General features: G+C 45.2%; 1 long non-coding RNA gene across 1 annotated transcript in view; it reads right to left on the reverse strand.

The window, feature by feature from the left end:
- LOC128346312 (uncharacterized) overlaps nt 1-6,753 on the reverse strand; it is a 36,931-nt gene extending 30,178 nt beyond the window's left edge. The window contains exon 1 of the long non-coding RNA XR_008316893.1: nt 6,685-6,753. This is a non-coding gene — a long non-coding RNA (uncharacterized LOC128346312). The remainder of the gene's footprint in view (nt 1-6,684) is intronic.
- Nucleotides 6,754-21,025: the final 14,272 nt, after the last annotated feature.

Here is a 21,025-nt window from a genome sequence, read left to right on the forward strand (position 1 = left end):
ATGACTGTCTTCATTTTCAGTGCTTTATGACCAGGGAAAGCCCTGGACCAAAGAGGAGTGTACCCCCAGACTCATCAGTGGCTGGCCAGGGGTCTCTGAGGCATTCTCTGTGTGCCCTACTTCTCTCTGCACTTAGCAGCTATGTCTTGGTCTCCATCCCTGACTATTAAGGGACTGTTTTCAACCAGGACTTTGGTTCTCTCAGAAGGAATAGAACTTTTTCTTGTGTCTTTAGAGATTTTCGTGTCCCAAATGGAGCCAAGTCTTTGTTTCTCTTTTGTGGTATGTACATACAGTTATCTGCTTTGGGAACCTCCCACATATCTACCATGGTCATCCTTGGGGTGTGGAATGTTTTCTTCTTGGTACTGTCTCCTGTTCAAGAGTGGTTCTTCTCAGAACTATGGTTAGCAACTCCATTGCTGCTCTTTGTAAATGTGGGCACTAGAGATTCAGCCAAGCCCCTTTAAAATATCTAGCACTCATTGAAGATATCCTCACGATTGCCTAAGGTGGCTATCCTCTTTTGCAGGAAGGAAGCCCAAAAGTGCTTACCTCCCCGCAAATGATCAGGGAGCCCTCCCTGGGTGGCCAGATTGGCCACCCAGATGATTACCGGCTCCATCATGGAGCCGGTTGAGTGGTGGGGTACATGGGCCTCCTGGGCCCCGGAAGTCCCATAAGGCACCGTGCGAGAGCGCAGTGCCTTTTGGGGACCCTCCTGATGCCGAGAAGCTTGTTGTAGCCTCCCAACTGGGAGGCTACTTTTGAGTCGGTGCAGCATGGAGCCACGCCGCATCGACACACGGTCAAGGAACCTGCTTTTCAGGCACTTTTGTGTCCAAAACCTGGGTTTAGTAGCAGAATCCATAAATGGGCTTGCCACTGAGCTGCTCCCTCACAATCGGGAGAAATCGGGCTAAGCCCAGTTTTTGCCGATCGTGGGAATAGCTTCAAAGTCTTCTGTTTTCTAGGCCCTGCTCTCCTACTTCAACCTGGAGATGCTTTTATGTGTTGTTTGGGCAGACCCACAGACTACAAGACCAGCTTTCCCAAGCCCCCACACCTGCTCAAAAGCATCTATGAAGTCCATGTGGTTCATTGCCAGAGGTATCAAAAATCATGACAAGACATATCCAGGCACCCTGTCCCACACTTGCAACTGGAAATAAGTAAGCCATCTACTGATGCAGAGCTTGTCAGCCAACTGCTACTTTCCCAGCCTGCTTTCTTTAGTAGATAGTTGCTTCACCACTTCCACCAAGATCATACAGTCGCTAGGTGTGGGTTTGGGAAACACAGATTTAAATCTTCACAGATCAGTGGCCTTTGGCCTAGGAGTCAAAGTCACTATGGGCGAAATAACACATGATCTGCAGTTGCATGCTTCTCTGTCCCTTCAGTCTATTTTTCTAGCTGAAGCCTCAGAGATGGCAATCAGAAGTGGAAGGTAGCTGGGAGGAGGAACTTCTCAACCCTTTCCCTTCTTGCTGTTTGTGCTCTTCTCTCCATGAGGGGGAGAAATATGGGCTCCCCTGCAGGAAGAAAAGCAATTTTGGGACAGTGATTTTGAGTGATCAAATAGCAGGTAAGGAAAGGGTTAAGCCACCCTTCCTGCTGCCATTCTGTCACTTTGATCACAGCCTCCCCAGGCTGCTTTCCATTTTCAACACAACAAGAGAAAGACTCAGAACTCCATGTGATGTCTAGTTTGGCCCTAATATCCTGTCATGTAAAAGCCTCATGACAGTTCTGTTTGGTCACATGCTGCTTGGACACAGAAGCTGCTTTCTCTTGGGCTCAGCTCAAATGTTTCTCATTCCCATTTTGCCATATCTGGCATCAAAGACAGACTGCAGTGCTACACGTCCCCCTCACAGACCTTGACTTACCCAAAGGTAAGTCTTACAAACACATTTTTACAAAAAACAAAATATGCATGCTCTCCAGCAATTAACAGGATTTCAGCTGGATAATCGAATGGATTAAGAAATTGATCCATTCATTCAATAATTCTGCATACTGTGCAAAAGATCACACAGTTGTATTTGCAGACCTTTTCTAACAGATGCAACTGACTACTGTAATTGGGTTTATGTAGGGTTTCCTTTAGAGTGCTTGAAGATTTCACCACGTGCAAGAAGCCCCTGGTTGAAGCCCACCTTCTCCCAGGGGAATATTGTAATAGAGTTCCTTCCAGCAAAGGCTTCTTATTGCTGCCTACACTGCATTCAAAGTATTGGTGATGACCTATAAAGCCCTGGCTTAGTTCAGCCAGTCCTCATTAAACTGGCTCAATACAACTTTTCATGTGGATGGCAACGTACACCTCCACTAGCACCAGATCAAATGCTTCGGTTTATTACCAATCAAGCCACTGGGTTCTTAGAGATGAATTAATTCTAGCTCCAGCCACCCTTTTGCCTCAAGCCTTATTCACATGTGATGTTCAACATATGTACAACTTGTGTGCATGGTACAAAGGTAGAGATCTGTACTATGCAGGTACCATTATTCACATGTAATGTGGAAACACAGGTGCAGCAGTATACTTCCTATCTGTTCTATGTACTCAGGTCCTCTTAAAATGAATGCAGGTACAGTCATTCACACAAAAACCTGTACCTATGTACAGACACCTGTACGTATGGACAGGCAGTCCTCAACTTAAGATGCTCTAAGTTCAGATGAATGGCACTTCAGACATTTGTAAATTACCACCTTGTTTCAGTTTTACAACTGTGTTTCAGCTTTACAACATTCACTGCAGGAAGGGAGGCTCTGCTAGACGGTTGCTGGTGTGTGGGGGTTAGAAGAGGAAGAGGCAACAAAGGTAGCTCAGGAACACATTGTCATTGAGACTGGCAGTTCTGGTGGCAGATGCTGCAGCATCAGATGCTGCAGAGGGATTGGCTGACTTGCAAATCCAACAGACCACCCACCCACCACCACTGTTACTGTTACTGTTGCTTCCATTCCTCCTCCTCCAAGCTCAACTGCCGTGCTGTGACAGCAAAATGGAAAGAGCCCATATGCCACTTCCTGCTGACCCTCTTTTCTTCCCTGTCTAACTGTTGCCCAGGAGGAGGAGACAGTGGTGTAGGCACCATTAAACTGGGGGCAGGGGACAAATGTGCCCTGACTGCCAGTGTCTGGGACCCACCTGGAGGACCCCTCCCCCACTCCACCTGGCAGTTGTTTGCACTTGGCTTCAGGCTTCAAGGTAGATGTTGAGAGAAGCCACTTTGAAGTACACTTGCAGCATTGAGGGAAGCAGCTCCTCCTCTCTGTTCTTGGTTTCTATTTTTGCAAGTCCATATGGCATGCTTCCGTGTTTTCCTTCTAGCCAATGGGAGGAGGGAGAGAGAGAGCTCCTGCAGAGATAGATCTGCATTTCTGAAGAGAGTATGCCTCTCATCATGCTAATGATACGGCAGTGCCTCTCCCATTTGCTCTGGTGTTTTCAGAAAAAAGTAGCTTAAAACCAGCATTTTAAAAAACCTGGACATACATCAAGATCAGCTAGAATTCGCATCCCAAAGCCCAGTTTGTGTGTGGAATGGGTCCAAAAATCTCGAAGGGGCTTCGAGGTACGTTTGGCTGGCGTGTGGACACACACACTCCCTTCTGAAGGAGATTCAGGGCAGAAGCCCTGTGTGTAAAGCCTCCTGGGCACCTCTCTGGCGAATGAAGCACTCGCTAGCTGGGAGAGGGCAACGGGCAGTGCATCTGTGTTCTGACGCCAGCCATGCCCCCTGTATCAGCCTGCTTCTGAGGCTAGTGCAAGGGTGTGGCTGCATTGGAACACAGATGCACTGCCCGTCGCCCTTTCCCAGCCAGCAAGTGCTTCATTGGCTAGGTGCCCTGGCGGGGTGAGAGGCTGAGATACATGGTGCTCAGTCCAAACAGGTACACAGCAGCGGAGCTATGAAAGTGGTGTCGGGCGGGCGGGGGGGGCGGGGGTGTTCTTCTAATCTTCCTGTGCCACTGGGAGGAGAATATGGAGGCAAGCTTCCCAGCTGTCTCCCTTCCTTCCACAAAAAAGTTAGAAAGAGCCAGGAAGAAACTGAGAAGGGAGGTGAGCAACCTCTGAGTCTCCGCCGTCAACTTCTCTCCTACATGTCTGCAGATCTGTGGCTAACACACCACCAGCTTTTGACCCTTTCTTATGGGAAGGCCCCGAGTTAAGAAGCTGCAACGTAGGACATAATTTTCAGGAATCAGTTATGTCATAAGTCTGAAGGCGTTCCTGTGCAACATAATCTCTGAATAAGGCTATCCTATCTGGGCAAACCTGGCACATTCTCCTCCATTGCTATATTTGCTGTGCGCCTTGCATTCCAGCTAAGGGTGACTAAGCCCTTATAACCAGCAATATGGATGTGAACCATTCCTGAACTCTCTTGCATCAAATAATTCCTGGCATACACAGGATCAGAAGTTGTCGAAAAGTGTTTTCTTATTAGCTGAGGAGATTTTTATCAGTCCACTGGCAGGCAAGGGATAGTTTGTGTGCCAAATTAGTGGAAGATGCTCTAATACGAAGTTGTGCGACCTGGTACAACTGTGCACAATCAGCTGTTGTAAATGAGCCTTATGTCAAGTTCACAGTAGGCTAAAGAACATTTCCTAATCAGGCCCTTTATGTATGAATGACTTCTGGGTTTTACTCATCACACATGACTGCAGGATGTAACGATGCAGGGCCAGCCCTACTGTGAAGCAGGGCAAAGCAGGCAGCTTCAGGCAGCAGATAGGGTGCCAGTTCTCACAAACAGCACAGCAGCCCATCCAGCACCCCAGCATCCCCATGGATGGCCTGCAAGGTGAAGTGGCACCATGCTGCTTTTCCTCTTCTCTCCCCAATAGAAAAGGAAAGAAGGAAGGCATAAGGGTGTGTGATTTTAACAGATAAAAAGATAAAAGGTGTAGAATCCAGAGGAAAGAACTGTGGTATGCAAGGACAAGACATTGGAGTGGAATCAGGAATATTAATAGTTTAATGAAATAGATATCATGTACCGAGAGGCAAGCACAGATTGCTTTTCAGTGCTCTTGCTGCTGACTGTTTATTAGCCCCGCCTCTACTCCAGGACTGGAATAAAAGTAACTAAAGCACCATTCAAAAGCCAGCCTGGATCAAGGAATGGATTAACCAAAAACACCACACTGCCCAACCCAGCCAGCCTCTGCTACACCACACCACAAAGGGGAGTGAAGGAGGGAAGAGCAGTCACAATGGTCATGAGCTTATAGCTTTGGTATATTTCTTCCCCACTAACATTGCTAGAATTTCTGCCTGGCTTTAAGTGTATTGACTCTTTAACACTTTATGTGGGGAGGAAAGGAGGGGGCACCCCTTGGTGTTCCACTTTATTTATTTCCTGGGTTCTTTGAACCTGTTGGCTCAGTGGTGGCTCCGCCCCTGCTTGTCTCAACCGAAATCTTTATCATTCATAGTCACACCAGCACTTGGCAGCTGGCTATTTAGTGCTAAATTCACCCTTTAGTTGGCTATAAGTAAAGGAATCCTGCCCTTAGACTGGTTAATTGTAGGTGTCCTTGCGGAAAATAGCAAAGCTCTCTCGCTCTCACTCTCCCCATGCCTCTTTTTATTTCATTATCTCCATCCCATCTTCTATCAGCATTGCCAGGGGCGTAACGAGGCTGGAGTGGGCCCAGAGACAAAATTTTAAAATGGGCCCCTCGCTGATACACACTCACTTCACATGTGACTTGCCTCTGGGGGGCCCCTCGAGGCGTGGGGGCCCCCAGGCAGCAGCCTCCCCTTGCCTAATGGTAGTTACACCCCTGAGCATTGCCTCCATTTCTCCCCCTCCTTGCAATCCACACACACACACACACATGTTTCACACCACTTGAAAGTATCACAATGTATATGGCCACACATTGAGCTCACTAGTTTCCTTTCTTCTCACAAATATGCACACCAGGGAAAAAAATATTATTTATCATAATATAAACATTTCTGGGATATGTCCTTGGGCTGCAATCCTATGCACACATGAGTTACCTGGGAGTAAGCCCCAATGACTTCACTAAGGCTTTACTTGGAATAAACTGTATAGAATTGACTGCAGTTCTATGTAGCATTTACTTGAGAGTATCCTTTATCAGATTTGAAAATTAAACCATATAAATCACAAACCTGTCCAAAAAACCTACACTGAGGTCCCCTCCTTTCAATACTACTACTCATACCCACCGCCGCAAAAGGTAAAACACAAAATAACCAACCAATAGCAAACAAAAACGGTCATAAGGACTATAGAGTGGTGGAGCTACTTGATTGTTTTGGACTGGCCTGGTTTCCAAGCTGTGCCTGTTAGGTTGCCCATGAAGAGAAGGCAATAATTCAGAATGCTTAAAAAACAAAAACAAATATTTCTGCATTAAAGACACACACATTTCAAGCAGGGTAAGTCTGAAATTGTCCAGTTAGTAACTTCGGTTAAAATGTCTTGTTTTATTTGGAAGCTATAGCCCTCTCCCTTTATTTCACCCTCAAGAGAGGTGAGAGACTAAAGCCAGACGTACAGGGAAACTGGAGGTCCCTTCACCTTGGTCCCTTTCCCAAACTGCATGTCCGAATTGGAGAAAGCAGAGTTAAGGGCAAGGAGGGACCTGCGGTTTCCCCTGACAGTGGAGTTTCAGCACCCTTACCTCTTCCGCAATGCCAATGCTGACACCACAGTTTGGGCCCCATGGAACCAGAGTTGAGGGAGGAAGCTCCTCCCTCACTCCAACCTGATTGGCTGTGTGGGCTGCCCTCCTGTCAAGGAGGGAGCCCGCCCATCCAGCTCCCCCGCCTCCTTGCAGTCTTGCTGCAGAGAGGTGGGTTCCACTGGACCCGTGGTTTCGCGTTACATCTGAATGCAGAATATGAGAAAGAGAAGGGAGCTAGCAAGAGGCTTTGCTTAAAGTCCCAGAACAAGAGGGCAAGTGGTGGGCTGCTTACTTGTTAGTAAAAGAACTACCCAGAGGAAGTGCCAGTCCGCCATTATCCCCCACTTGCCCTCTCATTCTTTAGATCTCTGAGTATTGCCCAGATTTGCTAGTGGGATTTTTAAAAAGAAAAGATCTCCAAGCCAATGCTGGGGAAATCTAATGTTTCCTGAGGACTTTGTTGGGGTGCTGAGTGAGGATAAAAGGGCTGGCTTCCTTATGGAGAAAGGCAGCCAGGGCTCCTACCTGTTCTGAACTCAATTTGTTTACAGACTGAGTGCTTCTGTTTTGCACACAGACCTCCAGAGAGTCTGCCCAGACTGCCTAGAAGGACACTGGGAAATCAGATGACTGGCCTGGCCTTGCTTGCTAGCTATTGGTCAGAATAGATGCTGGTAAGGTATTCTGGTTGATTGGGAGCAGGGCTAGTCCCTTTCCACCCTTGGGGGTGGGGGGTAGAAAAGAAAGGCAGATCCTGATTGGTGCTGTGGCACTAAATATGCAATTTGGATAGTGACTAAGTATGATCGTTAGTTACTTCATTTGGGGGCCCAAGATACCACTGAACACCCTAAGAGGGAGGAAACGGCTTTACAAAGGAATTTAGAAAAAAAAGACTAAGAGCCAGGGCCACCTATTGGCAAGCAGCGGAAATGCAAGAGCAACATTCAAACAAGCGAGCAAAGAAAGAGAGGGGGTCTGTTTGGTGAGAGAAGCTGGCAACAATGCGTGGCGGAGGGGTGGGCAATGCGCCATCTGCCCCACATGAGGAGCCTCCACTGGGCAAGATACAAAGAGTCATTCTTCTGTTGAAAGAGGTGGTAGGAAAAGATGGCAGAGATTTGGACTGTGGCACTGGAGGATGTAATGTGGGGGAGAGGTCCTATTTTTGAATGTTTTCTCACATTTAAAAAAACAAAAGCCTTGCTGAATGTAGAAAAACTACCACATCAAGAAGAAACATTTAGCACAGCCCTCTCTCTGATGGGCTGGTTTGCTGTATGCAGAGAGCTGTTTATGTAGGTAGAGGAGCATTCAAAACTATGAGGCTACAGAGAAGCACACGCAGCTGGGAATGGTACAGCTCAGAATATGGCCATCTCATTCTTCAGGATGCATCAGCACATTGACCCTCAGCAAAAGAGAGCCATTTCAATATGCTCGAGGTGCCAGCCTTTCAAAAACCAGCATACTTCCTTTACCAGACTCCAGTGACGTCCAGTCTTCAATGGGTTAAAGAAATGGGTGGTCACTCTCAAAAGGAGAGCAGGCAATGCTAGGTGAGGGATTAGATGGAAGAAAAAGAGAACCACAAACAAGAAAAACTAGTGCTCCAAGTTCTGTCCAAGTGAATGTTTGCAAAGGTTGTGCTTTCCAACCCCCTTAATAAACCGCACTTGCTTTCCCCATCTTTCCTCAAAGCAAAGAGATTTATATCGCATGAGAGAGAAGTCAAAAGTTCACACTTAGATTTTCTGCCTTACTGCTTCAGAGTTTCAATAGTTTCATGTGTCATAAGTCATAAGATCATCACATTAAGGTACAAAAAAGGGAGCAGAGGAGGAAATCCTTTCCTCTTTTCTGTTCTCCCAGCAAATAAATGTGCAGATCTTCCAATAACATGCAGATCTTTAAAGTTCAGAAATTTGCCTCTGCTTCTGTTCCTCCTCCACTTGTTCACTGTGTATTCATTATTTTTATTTTTTATTTTTTTAATTTATTGTTAAATTTATATACCACCTTTCATTAAAAAGGCGTGGAAATGTGCATGGAACCGGCGGGGGCTGGTTCGATGGCAGGGGGGATAACTTTTAAGGGTGGGGGAAGGTGCACTTACACCACTACCCTGGCCGGGTGGGGGGGGTGTCTGCCTTTAAGGGCAGGGGAGGGTGCACTTACACACACACCCGTGCTGCGTTCCCCCTGCCAGCACTCGGTTTCCTCAAAGTCCCTAAGCGCAGCAGCATACGTCCCTGCCACCCCGTTGCCCCCTTTACAGAAAGTAAGCGGAAGTACTCGACACGCCTGCGTGCATAGGGCACGTGCATAGGGCACGTCGAGTACTTTCGGTTACTTCCGCTAAAGGGGGCAGCAGGGAGGTACGCTGCCACCCCGAGGGACTTTGAGGAAACCAGGTGCTGGCGGGGAGAATGCAGCAGGGTGTGTGTGTAATTGCACCCTCCCCCACCCTTAAACCCTCCCCCACCCTTAAACACCCCGCCCACCCCACCCCGCCGTCAAACCTTTGAACCGGCCAGTGTTCAAACCTGTTCAGAGGCCAATAAAAGGGCCTCTACACAGGTCTGTGCACATCCCTAGTAATCATATATGAATAAAAAGCAAAATTTGATATCTGTAGGTCATCGGGAAGTTTATTTCGCACAGAGGTGCTACTAAATAATTTTGGACTCTGGACCTAATGAGCTTACAGGGACTGCGCTGCAAAATAAGCACCCTTTACGTAGACACAGACACACACAAACACCCACAGGTCTGGGCCAGAGTGCATTTGGTGGGGAAAGGACTACACAACCCCCAAAGGATCCCTACATGACCATACACAAACTAACTGGGACACTTGTTCCACAGTTCAAACACAAAACCAACTTGGGCATATAAATGCATTTGTAAGGAGGGGGGAAATTAAAACCACCGCACATTCCCCCTGTTTCACAGTTCTCATGCAGACCTTTTGGATCACAAGCCAACTTGAGCACAGTGCATTTGGTTAAAATAAAATAGTTGTTTCTTTATTCAGATGTAAAAGTTAGTTCCACTTTCACTAGATATAAAGTACTCTACGGATAGATATCTCTTTCTGACAGCTTTACTGAGGTAAGAGAAATATCGTTAAAAAATCATAGGATTGACCAATTTTATTGAAATAAAAATACAGAGTCCAGCCATCTTGGACTACATGTGTGCCCAATTTCAGAATGCTAAACCCAGACATTCTGGAAATGTAAGGGGTTGGGCAAAAGGAAGGGCATGTTGCCCTTTTTATGAAGGCAAAGGGCAGATTCCTTCACACTGGCTGGAATGATGGTCCAAGAGGCGGCTTTAGTTCCAGGAATTTTAATAACTTTCAGCCATGAAACAAGCCACTTATAGGACTTTGACTTGGGGGCGGGGGTGGATTTCCAAAATCAATAGAAATCAACAGATTGACCAATCCACTTTAAAATCAATACACAGAGTCCTGCTAAACCTTCCTGCGTCTGAGCCCAATTTCAGAACTCTCGGACAATACATTCCAGAAATATAAAGGGACCCTCTTTTCCATTGGGGAAAATCATGGGACCCTCTAGGAGAGTTGGTACAGACCCACCCCCACCCCCCAGATCCCTGCCTAATGGCACCCCTGAAAATGAACAAATTCTTCAAAATATGTAATAGATGCATACATACTTATTTACTTCACCTCAGAGAGACATTCGTATCATTTTCTCCATGAGACTAAAAGCATGAACATGTCTTCCAGAAGGGGGAACAACAAATCATTATGTCTGTGTTCAGTCAATTGCCCAGTGGTTGCAGACACTAGGATACTCTCTCTGGCTCCATTCAGTGAGGACCAAGAGATGCTGGAAGGTCACCAGCAAAATCACCAGCAAGGAAACATTGGCTTGGCCCCCAACTGGATTTTAATGTCTGTTCAAAATGCACCCCTACATTCTGGCATGCTCAAACTGATCTTTTCCCTCCACTCCCATTCTTTGAACAAGGAGGGAGGAGGAATTCTGTAGTCTTGGTCCAGTCAGCACCCAGGAGTGTTGAACTCAGTATCCCTATTCACACATTATGTTCCACATATATACAATCTGTGTACAGTGTACGCACATACAGATATGTACACAAATAGTTATTCACACTTTATGTTGAACGCATATATAGCAGTACACTTCCTATCTATATCCTACATTTCAGGGAGTCTGTGACCAGGTTCTCATTTAAAATGAACACACATGTAGGCATTCACACAAACATATGTATGTGCTTGCAGATACCTGAATGCAAGCACAATATAATGTCTGAATGGGTCTCAGATAAAATCAAATCTTTATTATAATGGTCAACCACCAGCTTCATATGGTGAATAATCACAATAAAACAACAACAGTAATAACCATAACAGCAAAACAAGAAGCTGAATAGGGCTAGTATAATGTGTCAATCTGTGATCAATCTGTGTTAACAAGTTTCACATGTGAAATGGGTAACAGTACTTTCTTGTAATATGTTTATTGTGAGTAAACGTAAGCAGGATCCTACTAATTAGTTTATCCTGGTACAAGCTTAGCTATCAGGTATCAAAGAAAAAGATGAACCATTATAAGAAGTGGAAGGTAAATGGTTTGGTAGGATAAGTTGATTTACATTTGGCAAGTCATTGAAATCTGAATTCCCTAGGATTGTCACACAGCAGGGTGCTTACTAAACAAAGACTGAAATGTATGTGATGCCTAGGCTCAGCCAGCTCTGAAGGTAGCTTGGATTCATTCTGGATTTATAGATAGCTGGATTATTAAAATTATATATATGTATGTGTGTGTATTCATATTCAAAAGGACTTTTCTATCATACCAGGGCCATAAGCTTTCTAGAAATACATTGATACATTTAGAATGGCTCATTGACTAGCAGAGAGACTGAACAGGGTGGCGGGGAGGGCGGCAGAGAGACTTTCAACTCCAAACATACATACCTGATTGGTTCCAGTTGATTTAAAACTGATCAGATGACAGCATTCTAATGTAGACAAATGTCTATATGAATAGATGTCACCGGACTAAGATAACATTATTAATATAGCACCTAAATAGCTAGGCACTGTACAAAAGTTAAAAATCACACAGATCCTGCCATCAAGCTTACAGTCTAAAACACTGTATGACACATTTGGGAGGCAAAGAAAGGAGAGTGAAAGGGAAGCAGAAGCAGTCAGGAAAATTCAGGGCAAATCACTGCTAGAACATGGCCTCTCTCTTTCTTTCTGCCTCCGTACCATACAGAGTAGCTATCCATTGATGGAGTCCAAGAGGGGTGAAGCTAAGGCAGGCCTATGGAAAGGGTCTTGCTCTCCCTACTCCTGTCTTTCTGCTCTTCTGCAGAGTGGCTAGCTATTCCTCTTTTCTTCATAAGATTACATCCAGGGCTTTGTATGTGCTGTGCTTAAAAATAAAATTAAAACTCTCTACCCAAGTAACCGAAATTCTATAAAAGCAATAGCAGAAGTTTGCAACTATACATTATTTACAATGATAGTAAGCAAAATTGACATATTTCTCTTATTTTGCATAAATCAATCTGCAGTTTCAGATTATGCGGCATAGTATATTCTGCTCCTAGTAGTCATGGAGTTATGGGTTAGCAGCCCCTACGGGCTGGAGTCCTACCTTATCACTCAGTAATTCCTCTGGCTTCCAAAATTATACCAGGCATTGCCCACATATTTTCAATTATCTCTTCCTAACCATGAGAGCTAGAAACTTTATTTTAAAACCCAGAAGAAAGCTGAGGTTCTTAGGAGCTAAATTCTACCGTCATTGCCACATCCTGCCACTTTTCTGTCCCTCCATGAAATCATAACCTTGATCAAAGCATAGATTCACCATGAGTTGTAGGTAGCTTGTAGCTGTTTTCAACCACCCCTTTCCAGTGTAATGAACAACTCAGCCATTGCCAAGCACACAGCAGAGATGTAATGTAAGAAGGTCACCTGAGGGTGGTTTCAGGGAGGGAAGAGTTTTAACCTCATTCCAGAGCCTCCATTTGTCTCTGCAAACTCACCACATAGATGATAGCAGCAAGAGGGGGCTCCGCAATGAGAACAGGGAGCTAGGTCCTCCAAGGTATTTCATGATGCATTGTGCTCCCAGCCATCAGTGCACTAGCAGCTATCCTCTGACTGGCCCCTCTAGCCATAGAACTCTCTGACAGAGATGGTCTCCAGCTCCTGGGGACTGCTTTAACCAGGGATTTCAGCAGATGATCAAAAACTGAGATAGGGCAGCTGCTATTTTTGTCCTACCATGGTAAAAATCAAGGTTAAAAAGTCAGACTTTGCAAGTTTGGACAGGCTGTGTAGGCAGGCTTCCTGTGAATCTCACAATCATCAATAGCTGGCTTTTCTGTCTCCTACCCTCTGATTGCTGGTCATGAGAACGAGCTCAAGATCTCAATTCACTGTAGTCCACAGTGACCACATTCACACATCCTGTAGAACCACAGGTCAATTACACTCCCCATCCTCCACACAGCCAATCAGGGAGGGAAAGAGGGAGGAACTGCATGCCTCAACTCCAGTCCAGCCAAATGCAACCTCCAGTGCTGCATTTGGATGGAACGGAGGCTCCGTGAAACCTGAGCAGCAAAACTCACTACAAACCAAGGGTTTAAACTGGAGTCTCCAGAGCACAACTTCAGGCTGCACAACTGACAGGACTGGAGTTGCACACATTCGGACATACCTGTAAGGAAACCGCAGGTCCCTGCAACTCAGGCTCTCCATTACTTGTGAATGCAGCCAGAGTGTTACTGTAGTAAGAATATCAACTTGACCCCAAAATTCTTTAAAAGAAGAGGTACCACCAGAAGTGATGTCATCTGAAGCATCTCTGGATAAAGTAGTGGAAAGTAACCATAAGCAAGCAATAAAAGCAGATGAATGAATGTTCATCTAGGAGGTCATTCTGGAATTATTGCCTTAAGCTCTTCTAGGAGACAACTCATCACAGAAGTAGAACAGCAGCTTTCAGGTGAACTCCCAATGACCTCCAAATAATAATTGGACCAGCTGCAAGCTGGAGTAGGAAAATGGTTTGGAGAAATAGAAGTCTGTGTGTGTGTGTGTGTGTGTGTGTGTGTGTGTGTGTGTGTGTGTGTCCCCTTGTACCATTGCCCCGAAGAAATACAGCTTCAGAAACCCTTCATCATAACAATAGCTTCCTAGAAGAAGTCCTGGGGCAATTTTTACCAATACACTAATACATCATTGGTGATGAGCCTGAAACTACATATAGCTACTTTTAGGCAACTGAATAATACTGACATATTAACAGCTTATTAACATTTAAATATATAGGATGGACATCTTGTAAATCTGCAGTCTGGTCTCAGAGTACAGTGCTTGCACAACCAAGTGCTTTGATTATTGTTACCCAAATGCAAAAAATCATCACCAAGTGTAAAGACGTCGTGCTCAGAGGCCTTGAGAGACTGCTGTAATCAAGCTAGTTCATATGTTATATACAGGACTAGAGATGTGCACGGAACCGGGTTTCACAGTACACCTAGAATCCAAACCGGATTCAAGCCGCCATGGGTCATTTGAGCTTGGGCTCGATCGAGCTGGGGCCAGTTCTGCTCTGGGCCTCAAGCCTGGCTGAGCTGGCTCATGAGCCAGCCAGAGGGGTATACCTGTAAAGAGGAATCCAGAGAAGATGCCCCTTAATAAATAAAGGTCTTTCCTTAAAATGAATGTGGTGGGGGAGGGTGAGAAAAGGTAGTGTTTACCTTAAGAATAAGGTGGCAGCCACAAGGGCAGCAAACGTGGCCGTGGCAGCCACAGGGATGGTGGAGGTGGGGGCTCCTCCAACCCCTCTGTTGTGACAAGCCGGGCAGGTGACAGCCCGGTTTGGGCCTCTGTGCATACATGGACTCCATTAGAATGACTCCCACGTGTGTGCAGAGGGCATTTGCGTCACCAGACAAATTTGTGTGGTGATGCAAATGGCTTCTGTGCATGTGTGGAAGTCACTCTAATGGCCTCCGTGTGTGCGCAGAGGCTCAAACCAGGCCACAGCCTGCCCAGACTGTTATTTGAGAGGCCAGTGGGTGGGGGAGTGGAGGAACACCCACCGCCATCCGTTCTGCCTTATTTTTAAGCTAAAGAGTACTTTTTCTGGGACCCCCCACCACCACCACATTTACTTTAAGGAAAGCGCTTTACTTGCAAAAGGGAATATTTGCCGGATTCCCCTCTACAACTTGAGACAGCCCGTGAGCTAGCTCTTTAAGCCAGGCCCAGCTTGATTCAGGCTCATACTGGCTTCACTCTTTATAGAGCCGGGCCAGCTTGAGCCCAAGCCTTCGAGCCGAGCCGGCTCAAACTCAACCCCAGCTCAATTTGAATCAACTCGCACACCCCTACACAGGACCTCTCAGGAGAAGAGCTGGTCTTGTGGTAGCAAGCATGACTTGTCCCCTTAGCTAAGCAGGGTCTGCCCTGGTTGCATATGAATGGGAGACTAGAAGTGTGAGCATTGTAAGAGATACTCCTCAGTGGATGGAGCCGCTCTGGGAAGAGCAAAAGGTTCCAAGTTCCCTCCCTGGCTTCTCCAAGATAGGGCTGAGAGAGATTCCTGCCTGCAACCTTGGAAAAGCCACTCCCAGTCTGTGAAGACAATTCTGAGCTAGATGGACCAATGGTCTGACTCAGTATATGGCAGCTTCCTATGTTCCTTTGTTCCTATGACCCACTCTCACCTGGAATCCATGCCCATCATTTACAGGGTTTCCCTAACTTCTGCCCTCTCACACATGCAGCAGGAACATGACTGTGCTGGCTCTTATTTCAAGATGGGGAAACATCCCCATCCTGGCAGCTGTGTGTAGTCTTTGGGCATCTGCAGCTACTTCCTCTGAAAATCAGAGCCAGTACAGTTGAACTATCTTGACTGCTTGCCTCAGGCTGGAGGGTTGAGTGAGCAGGAGAAACAGGTTTTCAAGAGGGCCAACCTTCCCCAAAGTGGGGGTATTTCTCTCAGTGCCTTATTTTACCATATCCTTGTCAAGGAGTCAAGGATGAAGGAAGGTGGTAAGAGGAATGACAGCCTTGGAAACCCAAAGAAGATGGAAGTGAGACCATAATCTGGAAGCAAAGGAAAGGAACCCAACTGGGCTCTTCTGGCCAGAGGGGACTGGAGTGGAAGCCTTGTTTCCCCTTTCCCTGCAGCCTTTCCCTGCTCTATGTGAGTCTAGGGATGGGGAGGACTAGACAATGTACACACCATCCTCACTGCCTCTCCCACTGATACTTTTTTGTTTCCCCCTCCATTCTAGCCCCCTGCTTGGCTTCTGCTTCCCAATTGCCCACTGCCCTCTTCCAGCTTTGCCTCCCTCCTGACACGCAGCACTTGCTGTCTCCCAAGAGCAAGGGAGTGAGCACTCAAAAATATTAACCCCACCTGCAGTCTGAAATGGTACAGTTCATTCAGGCACCTCAGGACTCTACTACTTCATTGCCACGTTCTGCTGTTCTGCTATGTATAGCCCAGGCTACAAATAGGTGCTTAATCATTCCTGAAAGAAATCCGGGAATTGGGGGGGGGGGCCTACATTAATCCCGTGATCTTCCACCATATCTGTGGCCTAACATCACACACTCTTACTGTGAAGTTCTGACTACTAACAGAACTGGCCTTGCCCTCAGGCGTGGAGCCAGCTGAGCGGCAGCCTGCATCCAGCCCCACTTGGTGGCCCCCTCCCCGTTCACCCGTGTTTGTGACATCACACGCATGGGGGCATGGCTTGGGCTCCAGAGGATCCCAGAGCAAACTCCCCCTCCCATGCCCGGGCCACTGAGAGCCCGGGTGAACTATCTACAGGTTACTTCAGGCAGCGCAGACTGCCCAGTAGAACATTTTCCCCTTCCTCTCCCTCTCTCCAATGCTGCCTGAAATGATGTGCTGAGAGCTCGTTCGGGCTCTCGGCAGCCCAGGCCATGCCCCTTTTGCAGGGGGGGCGTGGCCTGTGCTGCCAAAAGCCCGAACGAGCTCTCAGTACGTCATTTCAGGCAGCGCTGGCTGTCTGATAGGACGTTTTCCCCTTTCTCTCCCTCCAGAGAGGGAGAGGAAAGGGAAAATGTTACATTGGGCAGTCTGCACTGCCTGAAATAACTTGCAGATAGTTCTCCTGGGCTCTCAGAGGCCCAGTCGTGGGAGGGGGGAGTTCGCTCTGGGCTCCTCTGGAGCCCGAGCCACGGGGCGTTGGTGGCCTTTTCCACTGGTGGCCTGGGTTCTTTGAACCGTTTGCCCAATGGTGACTCTGCTCCTGCCTGCCCTACTATGAGACAGCAGGCCACTCCAGACAGCAGGTTCTGGGCCAGTTCTTGGAGACAGCACAGCAGCCTACACAGTACCTCTGCCACAGGGATGGCTAGCTGAGGAAGGAAGGAGAAATGGCACCACACTGCTTTTCCTCTTTCCTACTCATAGAAAAGGAAGGAATGGGGAGAAATGGGAAGGAAGGAAGTTACTGAGGGTGTGGTCAGGGGTGTAACTATAATAGGGCAAGGGGAGACAGTTGTCTGAGAGCCCACTGCCTTGGGGGGGGGCCCAGAGGCAAGTCACATGACTAACTCCCCCAGCTGCACATCTGCCCGGGCTTCCTTCAGTTGTATTCATCCTCCGAAACTGATATGAGTGTTAAGACATGGAGCTACCAGAACAGCATGTCTTTCTCTAGTACCATTAAATGACTTGCATTGTCCACAATTTACAAAAGCTTTTAAAAAATAATTTAGTGAAAGGTGAAAGATTTATACGATCGGAAGAGAAACCAGAGGTTTTTTTTGTGTGTTTTTTCCTTCTTTCGTTATAATTCCCTGTGATTCTGCTGTGGATCTACCCGTATTTAGGGAACTATCCCTCTTGGATACCTTTTTTTTTCTTTTTTCTTTTTTTGGTCCTATGTATAGATATTTTGGTGCAAAGTCAATCAGAATAATGCATAAGAGAGGTGAATCTACAAAGTCCAGGAAAGACTCTGATGAGGACCCTGACATTCCAGAAAGCCCGTTAACTGCAGAGGGCTCTTCTTCTTTTTCCAAATTTCAAGAGTCATTTCTTAAGGAACTACAGACTGTTTCATCCCGGATTCAAGGCCTAGATGCCAAATTTGATAGTTTCCAGTCGGAGGTCACCTCAAGACTTGATGAAGTCACTAAAAAACTTACAGAACATGATCACCTTTCTTCTGAAGTCGCCAAAATACAAGAGGACATAACAGCTGAGAAAATATCCCGAGAAGCTGATTTCAGACGATTAGAGAGTTGAATTGAAATCCTTGAATCCCAGCAACGATCATCCAACATGAAAATCCGTGGTCTAACAGAGGAATTTGGGAAAGGAGACCTTCGAGCTGTTGTCAAGACTTTGCTCCAAGAATACTTAAATTCTGAAAGCCCCTTGGACTTTCAGGAAGCTTATAGACTGAACTCAAGATATTCACGGGAGAGAAAAGTTCCCAGAGATATTCTGGTTAAATTCCTAAATAAATATACCAAAGAAACAATCCTCCAGGCGCAAAGAAGATCTCCTTTGGAATACCATAATACTCGTTTACAAATTCTTCCAGATGTTCCAATAGATATTTTAAACAGAGGGAACTGAAATTCCTCACAACCGTACTTCAAGAAAAGAAAATAAGTTACAGGTGGCGTATTCCCTTCTGTTTAGAAGTATTCTTGGATCAGGGGAAGGCACAGATTTTCACACCTTCAGATGCTACTCTCTTCCTAGAATCACTACATATTCCAGATACGACCACTCCAAATCAGCCAGCCTACGATTTACCGGAAGAACAGAAAAGTGACCAGGCCTCAGCCTTTTAGTTTACCGACCAGTTGAAGATCTCAGAGAAGATGGCTTGTCCCAAAAAACTGATTTCAAGAAATATAAACTGGTTAAATAGCCTGTCAAAGAGAAAGAAGGTTTTTTCAAAATTGAAGAAGGAAGGAGCCGATATAATTTGTCTTCAGGAAACACATATTAAAACAAGTAATATTAACTTGTTATCTTGCAAGGCACTGGGCCAGTGTTATGTTGCTTCCGGCCCTAAGAAGAAAAACGGAGTAGTAATCTATATTAAAATTTTGAACTGGACTCTAGAAAAACAAATGCAAGATGATCTTGGCCGATTTATTATATTAAAATTTCGTACTCCCCAACAAACTAAAATTACTATTGTTTCTGTATATGCCCCGAATGATAATAAAGCTCAGTTTTTCCAAACATTCTTTCAGAAGATGATGGATGTTGCTGAGGGCAATCTCCTGATTTCTGGTGATTGGAATGCTGTTCTCTCGCCATTGTTGGACAAGTCCGGACAACATAAAGAGAACTCAGGAAAGTTGCCTAAGAATGTATTTGTGTATATGAAACTATTATCGATTGAAGATGCATGGAGATATAAATATCCTTTAGGAAGAGATTTTACCTTTTTCTCTCAACCTCCCCAATCATACTCTAGTCTAGAATCAACATGTGTATGGTCTCAAAGTCAATGCTTCCGAGGATACAAGATGTAGAAATTGCACTCCTCACATACGCCGACCATAATCCATTGAAAATAACGTTTCAACATTCGAATAACGGACCGAGGAGGTGGAGATTGAATAATTTTTTGTTACAACAAGAGAATGTGCTTCTGAAATGTAACGAAGAATTGTCACATTTTTTCCAAAGAAATAAGACCTCAGATGTTTCCATTTTTTCTGTATGGGATTCGAGTAAGGCCTTTATGAGGGGGATCTTTATCTCTGAATCATCCAAAAGGAAGAAGGATCTACAAATGCAAAGGAACCGTATACTTAAGGAACTGAGTCGTTTAGAAACTCTCCATAAGACCAACCATTCTCAGGATATTTGGCAAAATATCAGAGAACTCCAAAAACAAGTGGACCTTATAGAATCTAAAGAGATATTTAGGAATATGACCTATGTGGAAAAAAAATACTTTGAAAAAGGCAATAAACCTGACACATTATTAGCCTATCAGGTGAGAAAGGAACAGGAAAAGAGAACAATAACGTCGATTTGGAATGGCAGTGAATTTGTTATGACTAATGATGCAATGTCCGAACAGTTCGTGGAATACTACTCTAAACTCTACAAAGAAGATAAGAAAGACCCACAAAGAGTAAGACAGTTTTTAGAAAATATACAAATAAAGCCTTTTTCGGAAGAACATAAGAGCTGTCTTAATAAACCCATATCCATGGAGGAAACAAAAGCGGCAATAACAAACCTCAAAAATAACTTGCCAGGACCTGATGGCCTATCTCCATTGTATTATAAAAAGTTCCAAGAAAAACTTATTGGCCCTTTAACAGAAGTATGCTTTACCTGTTTCTTGGCAAGAAGCATTCATTTCCTTAATCTATAAGGAAAGACGGGAAAGACTCAACTCGGCCTGAAACATATCGGCCAATATCTCTTCTGAATGTGGATTACAAAATGTTTACATCCATCCTTGCTGCGAGACTAAGAGGTTTTCTGTCTGAAGTAATCCACTCAGAACAGACAGGTTTTATCCCGAAACGGCTTATGAAAGATAACACAAGATTCGTTTTGAATGCAATCGACAAAATAACTGCAACAGGTACAAAAGCAGCTATGCTCTTCCTAGATGCCGATAAAGCCTTTGATAATTTGGAATGGCCTTTCCTGTTTTCAGTTTTAGAAAAAATGAACTGTGGTTCCAATTTTCTATCCTGGATTCGCAGTATATATCAACAACAGTCAGCAAAAATAATAGTAAATGTGTTATTATCCCAAAAGTGTTATATTAACAAAGGAACTAGACAAGGATGCCCGCTTTCTCCACTTCTGTTTATACTTGCTCTTGAACCCCTGGCAGTTAAAATCCGTCAGGAGCAACAGATTCGGGGTGTTAATATTGGTGACTTAGAACATAAAATAAAATTGTATGCAGATGATGTACTCCTTACTGTAACACAGCTAGAAGATTCTCTTGACACACTGCTGACACAGATAAATCAGTACAGTCTGGTCTCCAGTTACAAGAGTAACAGGGGAAAAACACAGATTCTGACTTGGAACCTTACGGAAGAGGAAATGGAAAATTTTTCTAAGGTTTTAGTAGTACAAACAAAGAAGAAGCCAATAAAATACCTGAGAATAAATCTCACTAAGAATAATAAAGACCTGTTTAAAAACAACTATATGCAAATTTGGAAATCTATTGCGGCTGATCTGGACAGATGGAAAAAGCTGACTCTTTCTTGGCTCGGGCGGATTTCTGCGATAAAAATGAA

Source organism: Hemicordylus capensis, chromosome 2 (assembly GCF_027244095.1).
Source record: "Hemicordylus capensis ecotype Gifberg chromosome 2, rHemCap1.1.pri, whole genome shotgun sequence".
NCBI lineage: Eukaryota > Metazoa > Chordata > Lepidosauria > Squamata > Cordylidae > Hemicordylus > Hemicordylus capensis.